This window comes from Elephas maximus, chromosome 3 (genome assembly GCF_024166365.1).
Source record: "Elephas maximus indicus isolate mEleMax1 chromosome 3, mEleMax1 primary haplotype, whole genome shotgun sequence".
NCBI classification, from domain to species: domain Eukaryota; kingdom Metazoa; phylum Chordata; class Mammalia; order Proboscidea; family Elephantidae; genus Elephas; species Elephas maximus.
Window position 1 is genome coordinate 188,050,667 of NC_064821.1, and position 12,050 is coordinate 188,062,716.

At 41.6% G+C, this 12,050-nt stretch overlaps 1 pseudogene; it reads right to left on the reverse strand.

Moving 5' to 3' along the window:
* Window positions 1-770: 770 nt before the first annotated feature.
* On the reverse strand, window positions 771-1,010 carry LOC126073639 (small proline-rich protein 2E-like; annotated as a pseudogene).
* Window positions 1,011-12,050: the final 11,040 nt, after the last annotated feature.

Below are 12,050 nucleotides of genomic sequence, written 5' to 3' on the forward strand. Positions count from 1 at the left end.
TTGGAATCATCTCAATGGCAATGAGGTTTGTTTTTGTTTGTTTGTTTAATTCTGGGCCAGGCTTTCTGCCAACAAAATTACAGGCATTATTCAATTTTATACCTAAGACAGGTTTGTGTTCTAAATACTATTTTCCCCACTTTGCAGTAGAGAAAGCAAAATCCTGAGGGGTTATATAATTTCTCCCCCAAATCAAAGAGTAATTAAAGAAAATAACATGGATTCAAAATAATATAGAAATAATCTTTGATGTGATCCAAAATTCAGGTAGCAGTGATTGTGAGAGCCTGGATACTGGGAAAAAAGAAGAAAAGAAATAAGCTTAAATTAGGATTTAAAATTGCTAGCCAAAGTAAGTTTGAAAAAGAAATACAATATCCCATCTCAAAAGATGTTCTTTATTCAGGAAGTGAAAGGAAAATTGCAATTGCCTGAGTGGTAGAAATCCCTGCCCAGGTTACAGACACGGAAGACATCAAAAAAATCATCTGGTGAGACCAGACAAGTGTGCCACTCTTCTTCCTTTCAAGAGCTGGGATCCTGGCAGAGCTGAGGACTGCCCTTTCTCAATTACCTCCTGGAGAGTAGCAGTATAAAAACGTGGGGAAAAAAACCTTCACTTGCTAGGAATGATCACAGGCAGATCATGGACTAATGGATAGAAAACTGTGTCCATGATTGGCTTTGAAGAAAAGAGGAAGGTGGAGTTGTGGAAGGAGTCTGAGCCAATTGTCCTTATCCTTTCATGATCCTGATGAATCCTGAAGCTGTCACTTGCTCTTAGGTGGGCACTTTGGCTGACAGGGTCGGTATATCTGCGCAGGAGGGCATTTCTGCTGGCATGGCTGAGGTGGGCACTTTGGGGGTGGACATGGCTCTGATCACTTTGGAGGTGGACATGGCTCAGGAGGTGGGCACTTTGGGGGTGGACATGGCTCAGGGCACTTAGGTGGGCACACCACAGGAGGTGGCTGGCAGGGTTGCTTGCACTGCTGTTGCTGGTAAGACATCTTTCTGGAGTCTCTGGAAATCTGAAAGAAATTAGATGACAATGTTCACAAGAAGGAACTCCTATGCACAGAGAAGCCAAATCTTATTTGATTCCATTGGATATCACCTCTCCAGTCTCCAAGATATGCATTCATCTCTTAACTCCCTTTTTATAACTTTCTGGCTTCTCCTTTCTAGCCAGTTGTTTAACTAGCTCTGGGAAAATTCTCTCTGTTTCAAAGCAGCAAGTAATGATTTTTACTTGAAAATAACATCTTCAAAAAAGGTAGTCACAAGTTCTGAAATCCTGCGAAAACTTACAAGCAATTTCTATCATTATTTCTTTTTTTTTTTTAATAACTTTTATTAAGCTTCAAGTGAACGTTTACAAATCCAATCAGTCTGTCACATATAAGTTTACATACATCTCACTCCCTACTCCCACTTGCTCTCCCCCTCTTAAGTCAGCCCTTTCAGTCTCTCCTTTCTTGACAATTTTGCTGGCTTCCCTCTCTCTCTATCCTCCCATCCCCCCTCCAGACAAGAGTCGCCAACACACTCTCAAGTGTCCACCTGATATAATTAGCTCACTCTTCATCAGCGTCTCTCTCCCACCCGCTGACCAGTCCCTTTCATTTCTGGTGAGTTGTCTTCGGGGATGGCTCCTGTCCTGTGTCAACTGAAGGTCTGGGGAGCATGGCCGCTGGGATTCCTCCAGTCTCAGTCAGACCATTAAGTCTGGTCTTTTTATGAGAATTTGGGGTCTGCATCCCACTGATCTCCTGTTCCCTCAGGGGTCCTCTGCTGTGCTCCCTGTCAGGGCAGTCATCGATTGTGGCCGGGCACCAACTAGTTCTTCTGGTCTCAGGATGATGTAGGTCTCTGGTTCATGTGGCCCTTTCTGTCTCTTGGGCTCTTAGTTGTCGTGTGGCCTTGGTGTTCTTCATTTTCCTTTGCTCCAGGTGGGTTGAGACCAATTGCTGCATCTTAGATGGCCGCTTGTTAGCATTTAAGACCCCAGACGCCACATTTCAAAGTGGGATGCAGAATGATTTCATAATAGAATTATTTTGCCAATTGACTTAGAAGTCCCCGCAAACCATGTTCCCCAGACCCCCGCACTTGCTCCGCTGACCTTTGAAGTATTCATTTTATCCCGGAAACTTCTTTGCTTTTGGTCCAGTCCAATTGAGCTGACCTTCCATGTATTGAGTGTTGTCTTTCCCTTCACCTAAAGCAGTTCTTATCTACTGATTAATCAATAAAAAACCCTCTCCCACCCTCCCTCCCTCCCCCCCTCGTAACCACAAAAGTATGTGTTCTTCTCAGGTTTACTATTTCTCAAGATCTAAACATAGTGGTCTTATGCAATATTTGTCCTTTTGCCTCTAATTTCGCTCAGCATAATGCCTTCCAGGTTCTTCCATGTTATGAAATGTTTCAGAGATTCGTCACTGTTCTTTATCGATGCGTAGTATTCCATTGTGTGAATATACCACAATTTATTTACCCATTCATCCGTTGATGGACACCTTGGTTGCTTCCAACTTTTTGCTGTTGTAAACAGAGCTGCAATAAACATGGGTGTGCATGTATCTGTTTGTATGAAGGCTCTTGTATCTCTAGGGTATATTCCTAGGAGTGGGATTTCTGGGTTGTATGGTAGTTCTATTTCTAACTGTTTAAGATAACGCCAGATAGATTTCCAAAGTGGTTGTACCATTTTACATTCCCACCAGCAGTGTATGAGAGTTCCAATCTCTCCGCAGCCTCTCCAACATTTATTATTTTGTGTTTTTTGGATTAATGCCAGCCTTGCTGGTGTGAGATGGAATCTCATTGTAGTTTTAATTTGCATTTCTCTAATGGGTAATGATCGAGAGCATTTTCTCATGTATCTGTTGGCTGCCTGAATATCTTCTTTAGTGAAATGTGTGTTCATATCCTTTGCCCACTTCTTGATTGGGTTGTTTGTCTTTTTGTGGTTGAGTTTTGACAGAATCATGTAGATTTTAGAGATCAGGCGCTGGTCTGAGATGTCATAGCTGAAAATTCTTTCTCAGTCTGTAGGTGGTCTTTTTACTCTTTTGGAGAAGTCTTTAGATGAGCATAGGTGTTTGATTTTTAGGAGCTCCCAGTTATCGGGTTTCTCTTCATCATTTTTGGTAATGTTTTGTATTCTGTTTATACCTTGTATTAGGGCTCCTAGGGTTGTCCCTATTTTTTCTTCCATGATCTTTATCGTTTTAGTCTTTATGTTTAGGTCTTTGATCCACTTGGAGTTAGGTTTTGTGCATGGTGTGAGGTATGGGTCCTGTTTCATTTTTTTGCAAAGGGATATCCAGTTATGCCAGCACCATTTGTTAAAAAGGCTATCTTTTTCCCAGTTAATTGACACTGGTCCTTTGTCAAATATCAGCTGCTCATACGTGGATGGATCTATGTCTGGGTTCTCAATTCTGTTCCATTGGTCTATGTGTCTGTTGTTGTACCAATACCAGGCTGTTTTGACTACTGTGGCTGTATAATAGGTTCTGAAGTCAGGTAAGGTGAGGCCTCCCACTTTCTTCTTCTTTTTCAGTAGTGCTTTGCTTATCTGGGGCTTTTTTCCCTTCCATATGAAATTGGTGATTTGTTTCTCTATCCCCTTAAAATATGACATTGGAATTTGGATCGGAAGTGCGTTAAATGTATAGATGGCTTTTGGTAGAATAGACATTTTTACTATGTTAAGTCTTCCTATCCATGAGCAGAGTATGTTTTTCCACTTAAGTATGTCCTTTTGAATTTCTTCTAGTAGAGCTTTGTAGTTTTCTTTGTATAGGTCTTTTACATCCTTGGTAAGATTTATTCCTAAGTATCTTATCTTCTTGGGGGCTACTGTGAATGGTATTGATTTGGTTATTTCCTCTTCGGTGTTCTTTTTGTTGATGTAGAGGAATCCAAGTGATTTTTGTATGTTTATTTTATGACCTGAGACTCTGCCAAACTCTTCTATTAGTTTCAGTAGTTTTCTGGAGGATTCCTTAGGGTTTTCTGTGTATATAATCATGTCATCTGCAAATAGTGATAACTTTACTTCTTCCTTGCCAATCCAGATACTTTTTATTTCTTTGTCTAGCCTAATTGCCCTGGCTAAGACTTCCAACACGATGTTGAATAAGAGCGGTGATAAAGGGCATCCTTGTCTGGTTCCCGTTCTCAAGGGAAATGCTTTCAGGTTCCCTCCATTTAGAGTGATATTGGCTGTTGGCTTTGCGTAGATGCCCTTTATTATGTTGAGGAATTTTCCTTCAATTCCTATTTTGGTAAGAGTTTTTATCATAAATGTGTGTTGGACTTTGTCAAATGCCTTTTCTGCATCAATTGATAAGATCATGTGGTTTTTGTCTTTTGTTTTATTTATGTGATGGATTACATTAATGGTTTTTCTGATATTAAACCAGCCTTGCATACCTGGTATAAATCCCACTTGATCAGGGTGTATTATTTTTTTGATGTGTTGTTGGATTCTATTGGCTAGAATTTTGTTGAGGATTTTTGCATCTATGTTCATGAGGGATATAGGTCTATAATTTTCTTTTTTTGTAATGTCTTTACCTGGTTTGGTATCAGGGAGATGGTGGCTTCATAGAATGAGTTGGGTAGTATTCCATCATTTTCTATGCTTTGCAATACCTTTAGTAGTAGTGGTGTTAACTCTTCTCTGAAAGTTTGGTAGAACACTGCAGTGAAGCCGTCCGGGCCAGGGTTTTTTTTTGTTGGGAGTTTTTGATTACCGTTTCAATCTCTTTTTTTGTTATGGGTCTATTTAGTTGTTCTACTTCTGAATGTGTTAGTTTAGGTAGGTAGTGTTTTTCCCGGAATTCATCCATTTCTTCTAGGTTTTCAAATTTGTTAGAGTACAATTTTTCATAATAATCTGAAATGATTCTTTTAATTTCATTTGGTTCTGTTGTGATGTGGTCCTTCTCATTTCTTATTTGGGTTATTTGTTTCCTTTCCTGTATTTCTTTAGTCAGTCTAGCCAATGGTTTATCAATTTTGTTAATTTTTTCAAAGAACCAGCTTTTGGCTTTGTTAATTCTTTCGATTGTTTTTCTGTTCTCTAATTCATTTAGTTCAGCTCTAATTTTTATTATTTGTTTTCTTCTGGTGCCTGATGGATTCTTTTGTTGCTCACTTTCTATTTGTTGAAGTTGTAGGGACAGTTCTCTGATTTTGGCTCTTTCTTCTTTTTGTATGTGTGCATTTATTGATATAAATTGGCCTCTGAGCACTGCTTTTGCTGTGTCCCAGAGGTTTTGATAGGAAGTATTTTCATTCTCGTTGCTTTCTATGAATTTCCTTATTCCCTCCTTGATGTCTTCTATAACCCAGTCTTTTTTCAGGAGGGTGTTGTTCATTTTCCAAGTATTTGATTTCTTTTCCCTAGTTTTTCTGTTATTGATCTCTAGTTTTATTGCCTTGTGGTCTGAGAAGATGCTTTGTAATATTTCGATGTTTTGGACTCTGCAAAGGTTTGTTTTATGACGTAATATGTGGTCTATTCTAGAGAATGTTCCATGTGCGCTAGAAAAAAAGTATATTTTGCAGCAGTTGGGTGGAGAGTTCTGTATAAGTCAATGAGGTCAAGTTGGTTGATTGTTGTCATTAGATCTTCCGTGTCTCTGTGGAGCTTCTTACTGGATGTCCTGTCCTTCTCCGAAAGTGGTGTGCTGAAGTCTCCTACTATAATTGTGGAGGTATCTATCTCGCTTTTCAATTCTGTTAAAATTTGATTTATGTATCTTGCAGCCCTGTCATTGGGTGCATAAATATTTAATATGGTTATGTCTTCCTGATCAATTGTCCCTTTTATCATTATATAGTGTCCTTCTTTATCCTTTTTGGTGGATTTAAGTCTAAAGTCTATTTTGTCAGAAATTAATATTGCTACTCCTCTTCTTTTTTGCTTATTGTTTGCTTGATATACTTTTTTCCATCCTTTGAGTTTTAGCTTGTTTGTGTCTCTAAGTCTAAGGTGTGTCTTTTGTAGGCAGCATATAGATGGATCGTGTTTCTTTATCCAGTCTGTGACTCTCTGTCTCTTTATTGGTGCATTTAGTCCATTTACATTCAGGGTAATTATAGATAAATAAGTTTTTAGTGCTGTCATTTTGATGCCTTTTTATGTGTGTTGTTGACAATTTCATTTTTCCACATACTTTTTTGTGCTGAGGCGTTTTTCTTAGTAAATTGTGAGATCCTCATTTTCATAGTGCTTGACTTTATGTTAGTTGAGTCGCTACGTTTTTCTTGGTTTTTATCTTGAGTTATAGAGTTGTTATACCTTTTTGTGGTTACCTTATTATTTACCCCTATTTTTCTAAGTAAAAACCTAACTTGTATTGTTCTATATCGCCTTGTATCACTCTCCATATGGCAGTTCAATGCCTCCTGTATTTAGTCCCTCTTTTTGATTATTGTGATCTTTTACCTATTGACTTCCATGATTCCCTGTTATGTGTATTTTTTTTTAATTAATCTTAATTTGTTTTTGTGATTTCCCTATTTGAGTTGATATCAGGACGTTCTGTTTTGTGACCTTGTGTTGTGCTGATATCTGATATTACTGTTTCTCTGACCAAACATTATCCTTTAGTATTTCTTGTAGCTTTGGTTTGGTTTTTGCAAATTCTCTAAACTTGTGTTTGTCTGTAAACATCTTAATTTCTCCTTCATATTTCAGAGAGAGTTTTGCTGGATATATGATCCTTGGCTGGCAGTTTTTCTCCTTCAGTGTTCTGTATATGTCGTCCCATTCCCTTCTTGCCTGCATGGTTTCTGCTGAGTAGTCAGAACATATTCTTACTGATTCTCCCTTGAAGGAAACCTTTCTTTTCTCCCTGGCTGCTTTTAAAAGTTTCTCTTTATCTTTGGTTTTGGTGAGTTTGATGATAATATGTCTTGGTGTTTTTCTTTTTGGATCAATCTTAAATGGGGTTCGATGAGCATCTTGGATAGCTATCCTTTCGTCTTTCATGATGTCAGGGAAGTTTTCTGTCAGGAGTTCTTCAACTATTTTCTCTGTGTTTTCTGTCCCCCCTCCCTGTTCTGGGACTCCAATCACCTGCAGGTTATCCTTCTTGATAGAGTCCCACATAATTCTTAGGGTTTCTTCATTTTTTTTAATTCTTTTATCTGATTTTTTTTCAGCTATGTTGGTGTTGATTCCCTGGTCCTCCAGATGTCCCAGTCTGCATTCTAATTGCTCGAGTCTGCTCCTCTGACTTCCTATTGCGTTGTCAAATTCTGTAATTTTATTGTTAATCTTTTGGATTTCTACATGTTGTCTCTCTATGGATTCTTGCAACTTATTAATTTTTCCAGTATGTTCTTGAATAATCTTTTTGAGTTCTTCAACAGTTTTATCAGTGTGTTCCTTGGCTTTTTCTGCAGTTATCCTAATTTCATTTGTGATATCATTAAGCATTCTGTAAATTAGTTTTTTATATTCTGTATCTGATAATTCCAAGATTGTATCTTCATTTGGGAAAGATTTTGATTCTTTTGTTTGGGGGGTTGGAGAAGCTGTCATGGTCTGCTTCTTTAAGTGGTTTGATATGGATTGTTGTCTCCGAGCCATCACTGGGAAACTAGTTTTTCCAGAAAATCCGCTAAAAAAAAATGCAGTCAGATCCCTATCAGAGTTCTCCCTCTGGCTCAGGTTATTCAGATGTTAATGAATCCGCCTGTGGGGGGTGGGGGAGGGAACAGAGAGATAGGAGAGCAGCACCTCAGAATATAGCCAGAGCTGCTTGTCTTGCTTGGAATGACTATTATATCTGAGACTCCCGTGGGGCACGTCGCCTATGTGTGCTGGCTGTGTGGAGATTGCCCCTGGGGGGTCTGGCCCGCTGGAGTCACAGTCAGATCCTCCACTTCCAGCCCAGCGTCAAGGCTCCCCTACTGGGACGGTGCACTCTCGACTCCAAAATCAGTCGCTGCCTCCCAGGGACTTCTCGTCCCTCCAGCTGCGTGGCCGTGCCGCCTCCGAGAACCAGTTGGGCCTCCTCCCGGGGTTAGTTCAGATGGGTGGAGCAGGTCCCTGTGCTTGTGCCGTGACCGAGTGTCCTGGCTGGGACTCTGTTCTCCCTGCTCCAATACCAGTCGCTGCCTCCCGGGGACTTCTCCTACCGGCTGCGTCCCACACCGCCCACGCGACCCGGCTGGTCCCCTTCCCGGGGTTAGTTCAGGGGGGTGGAGCAACTCTCCGTGTTTATGCTGTACCTGCGTCCAGTCCAAATCCCTGCGGGACGATTCCCCAGCTCGGACTCTGCTCTTTCTGCTCCAAGACCAGTCTCTGCCTCCCGGGGACTTCTCCTACCGGCTGCGCCCCACGCCGCCCGTGGAACCGGCTGGTCCCTCTCCCGGGGTTAGTTCAGGGGGGTGGAGCCGCTCTCTGTGCTTGTGCCGTACCTGACTGGTACGCTGGCTCCAGGCTCTGGAAACAATCGCTGCTTCCCCGTATTAGTTCGTTCTCCGTCTCTAAATCTGTGTTTGTTGTTCAGGGTTCGTAGATTGTTATGTATGTGATCGATTCACTTGTTTTTCCGTGTCTTTGTTGTAAGAGGGATCCGAGGTAGCGTCTGTCTAGTCCGCCATCTTGGCTCCGCCCCCTACTATCATTATTTCTTATGAGGCATCAATACTTGGGTAGGGAGCAAGCAGTTGTTCAGGGAGAATTTAGTGACCTTTTAAATCACAGCAGAATGGCAGAATGGACAACAAAAAGAAATGGAAAGGAAAAAAAAAATCACCTTGTTCTCTTCTTCAAACCAAAGCTTTTCTTTTAACTTCTTTTTCAATCTACCAGAACCAAGTTAAAGCCGTATATCATTGTATCATTATGCTCCAATTCACACTTTGCATCAATTGATGGTATCAAACCCATGATCCTAACTTTCGACAAACCAAATTTTCTGTCTTCAGATTGAATTCAAATATTTGAGAGCAGCAAATAAACAGAAGAACTCAAGGAATCAGACTCACCAGGTTCTCCAAAGTCGATCAGGAATCAAGTATCAGGAGGATGCTAGCCTTGCAGCAAAGGACCTCTTTATATAAGGGATTGCTGCCCCACCCAGGAGGAAGCGGAGCTACCTAAAATTGGGTTGGTCCAAGAATTTCCTAACCAAAGAAAAATCCATCCCTAACTGGCTGGTCAGCGACTCTGACAACTGGAAGTATCCTGCTTCCTGATCTCCTCACTGGGGTAAGTGTTCATGACTCAGAGGCCCTGTCTTAGAAACAGTTTCAGTGACTTATAGAAGTGGGAGAATTTAGGGAATTCTCAGTTTGGTGTCCAAAGGCTCTTTTTCTTGATTGAGGACAAAAGACCCTTTCTTATCCTTCACCTTCCATGAATCACAAAACTGCCTTCCCTGTTCTACTTTAGCTGGTTGTCAATTTGTTATACATTCTGGAGTGAAAAAAGCCTGACTACCTGGGAGCCTGGATACCTTGTGACACCTTTCACATTACCCCAGTATCAGTTGTCATCCATTCAATTCCAACTCATGGAGACCCCATGTGTTTTAGAGTAGAACTTTGCTCTATAGGGTTTTCAATTGCTGTGATATTTCAGAAGTAGATTGCCAGGCCTGTCTTCCAAGGTACTTTTGGGTGGACTTGAATTGCCAACCTTTCAGTTACTAGCTAAGCACTTAACCATCTGTGCCAACTAGGGACTCCTCTTATTACATCAAACCCTCATAGTAATGTATTTCCTCTTGAGTTTATGGCTTGCTGATTTAAGTTTCGTTTCCTCCCTCAAAAATGGACTCATGCAAGGCTGCAGATCATCTCACTAGCCCTCCTACCGGTATACCTCTAAACATTCAGAAAAACGGTGACCATTAGGGTCCTCTTTTCACCTGTTTAGGGTCTTCAAATAGAAGACATAATGCTGATTCCTAAGGCCTTGGAACCCATAGTGGCATAGTGGTTAAAAGCTACAGCTACTAACCAAAGGTTTGGTGGTTCGAATCTACCAGGCATTCCTTGGAAACCCTCTGGGGCAGTTCTAACCTTTCCTATAGGGTTGCTATCAGTTGGAATTGACTTCACAGAAATTTTTTTTTAAATGCCTTTATGAAACATGTACGCCTTTGGGCCACATGGGCTCCACTAGCACCACAGCATCAAGTATTACGTTTGAGATACTCTAGCAGCTCAATTCCTGGAACTACAACAGAAAGCAAGCTTTCTGATTCTAACTCCCTCCTCACACAGTATACTACTTGCTCCTACGTAACTTTATCCAAGGAGAACTGAGAGGGTTGTTCATATTTTCTGTCATCCTACCCCTTGAGAATCAATGGAAAATCCAACTGAATAATCAATGCCATTCAAACAATTAATTTCACATGTATTTATATTTATTAGTTAATTAAACAGTTTTTTGATACAGAAACTATTGCTAGGTTCAAGATGAAGTTTAAATCTGTTTATTAGAAATTCAGTCATTAAAGGAGGTGGAGCCAAGATGGCAGAATAGACAGATGCTTCCGGCGAGCCTCTTTACAACAAAGACCCAAAACAACAAGTGAAACGAGTATATTTGTGACAAGCTGGGAGCCCTGAGCATCAAAGGCAAGCTTAGACAACGAACTGAGGGGCAGATGGATGAAGAGACTGTTCAGAATTGGAGACGAGTTACCAGACCTGAATCGTGGGGACCCCTCAGGCACCATTCCTGGAGCAGCAGCAGCAGCAGTGGCGGGCTGGTACTAGCGTTTCGCCACAGTTTCCTCAAGGAGAAGCAACCAGGCACACAGCCCACTCACACCTCCGGAATTTGAGAAGAATAGTGCTCTCGGCAAAAGCTAAGTACTTGCGTATATTTTACAGTGCCCGCCCCCCGCCCCCAAGCTGGCTTCAGCGGCTGAATTCCTGGGCCTGAGAGACCCTGGTGAGCACCTAGAGCCATCTTCCCAACCCTGGGGAAGGAAAAAATTTGCAGTTGGGTGGAAAAGATAATTTGCTAGCTCCATTAACCAGGGGAGGCCAGGACAGAAGTGGCTCCTGTCCAGGCATAAACCATCCGTGGACCTTGAGTAACTTTCCCTTCTGCATGGACCTGTGTGGGCCTATTTCGGGAGAATAGGCCCTTGTTGGCAAACTCCAATGGTTTCAGCTGTGCAGGGGAGAGGTGGGTGTTTGACGTTTGACATTGCTTTGCCTATTAAACAATGCCCTCACCCACCCACATCAGGGACCTAAGGACTGGTAGCTCCACTCAGGTCACCCAGCCAACTACGACAGGGGTCCAAAGATAACTGGTACCTCCCAGTCCTTACAACCAAAAAATTGGGTGCCCATGGTACCTCTGCAGAACCCACCCACCAGCACGCTCTAGGAAACAGGGACCTGTTTTCCTCAGAGATATTCGGGAGTCGGTTCTCAGCAGCCTGCCTTGTTCACAGCATGACTCCCTGCTGCAATCAAATACTGGTATATATGCCTATCACCCCTGCCCCTCTAAGACTGTAGGACAGAGCCTGTACCACACATTTGATGATCAGCTACCTGGACACCTGAGCTGAATTCATACAAGAAAAGTGACCAGACTCCTACACTGATATACCTGATAACAGCTCTAGCCACCTGGGGGTAGGACATCAGAGCTCCAAAGTTAAACATAATCAACCTAGCTCACCCAAGGAACCCAATGGGGTATACCAAAACAAAACAAAGCAAGCAGCCATGACATAGTAAGCAAGCATAAACTAATACAATAACTTCTTGATGGCTCAGAGAAAACAGTCAGTATCAAGTCGCATAAAGAAGCAGACCATGATCACCTCAACAAGCTCTCAAAACAAAGAATCCAGGGATCTTCTAGATGAAAGTGCATTCCTGGAATTACCTGATGCAGAATACAAAAGTTTAATATACAGAACCCTTCAAGACATCAGGAAGGAAGTGGGGCAATACACAGAACAAGCCAAGGAACACACAGATAAAGCAGTTGAAGAAATTAAAAAGGTTATTCAGGAACATAATGAAAAATTTAA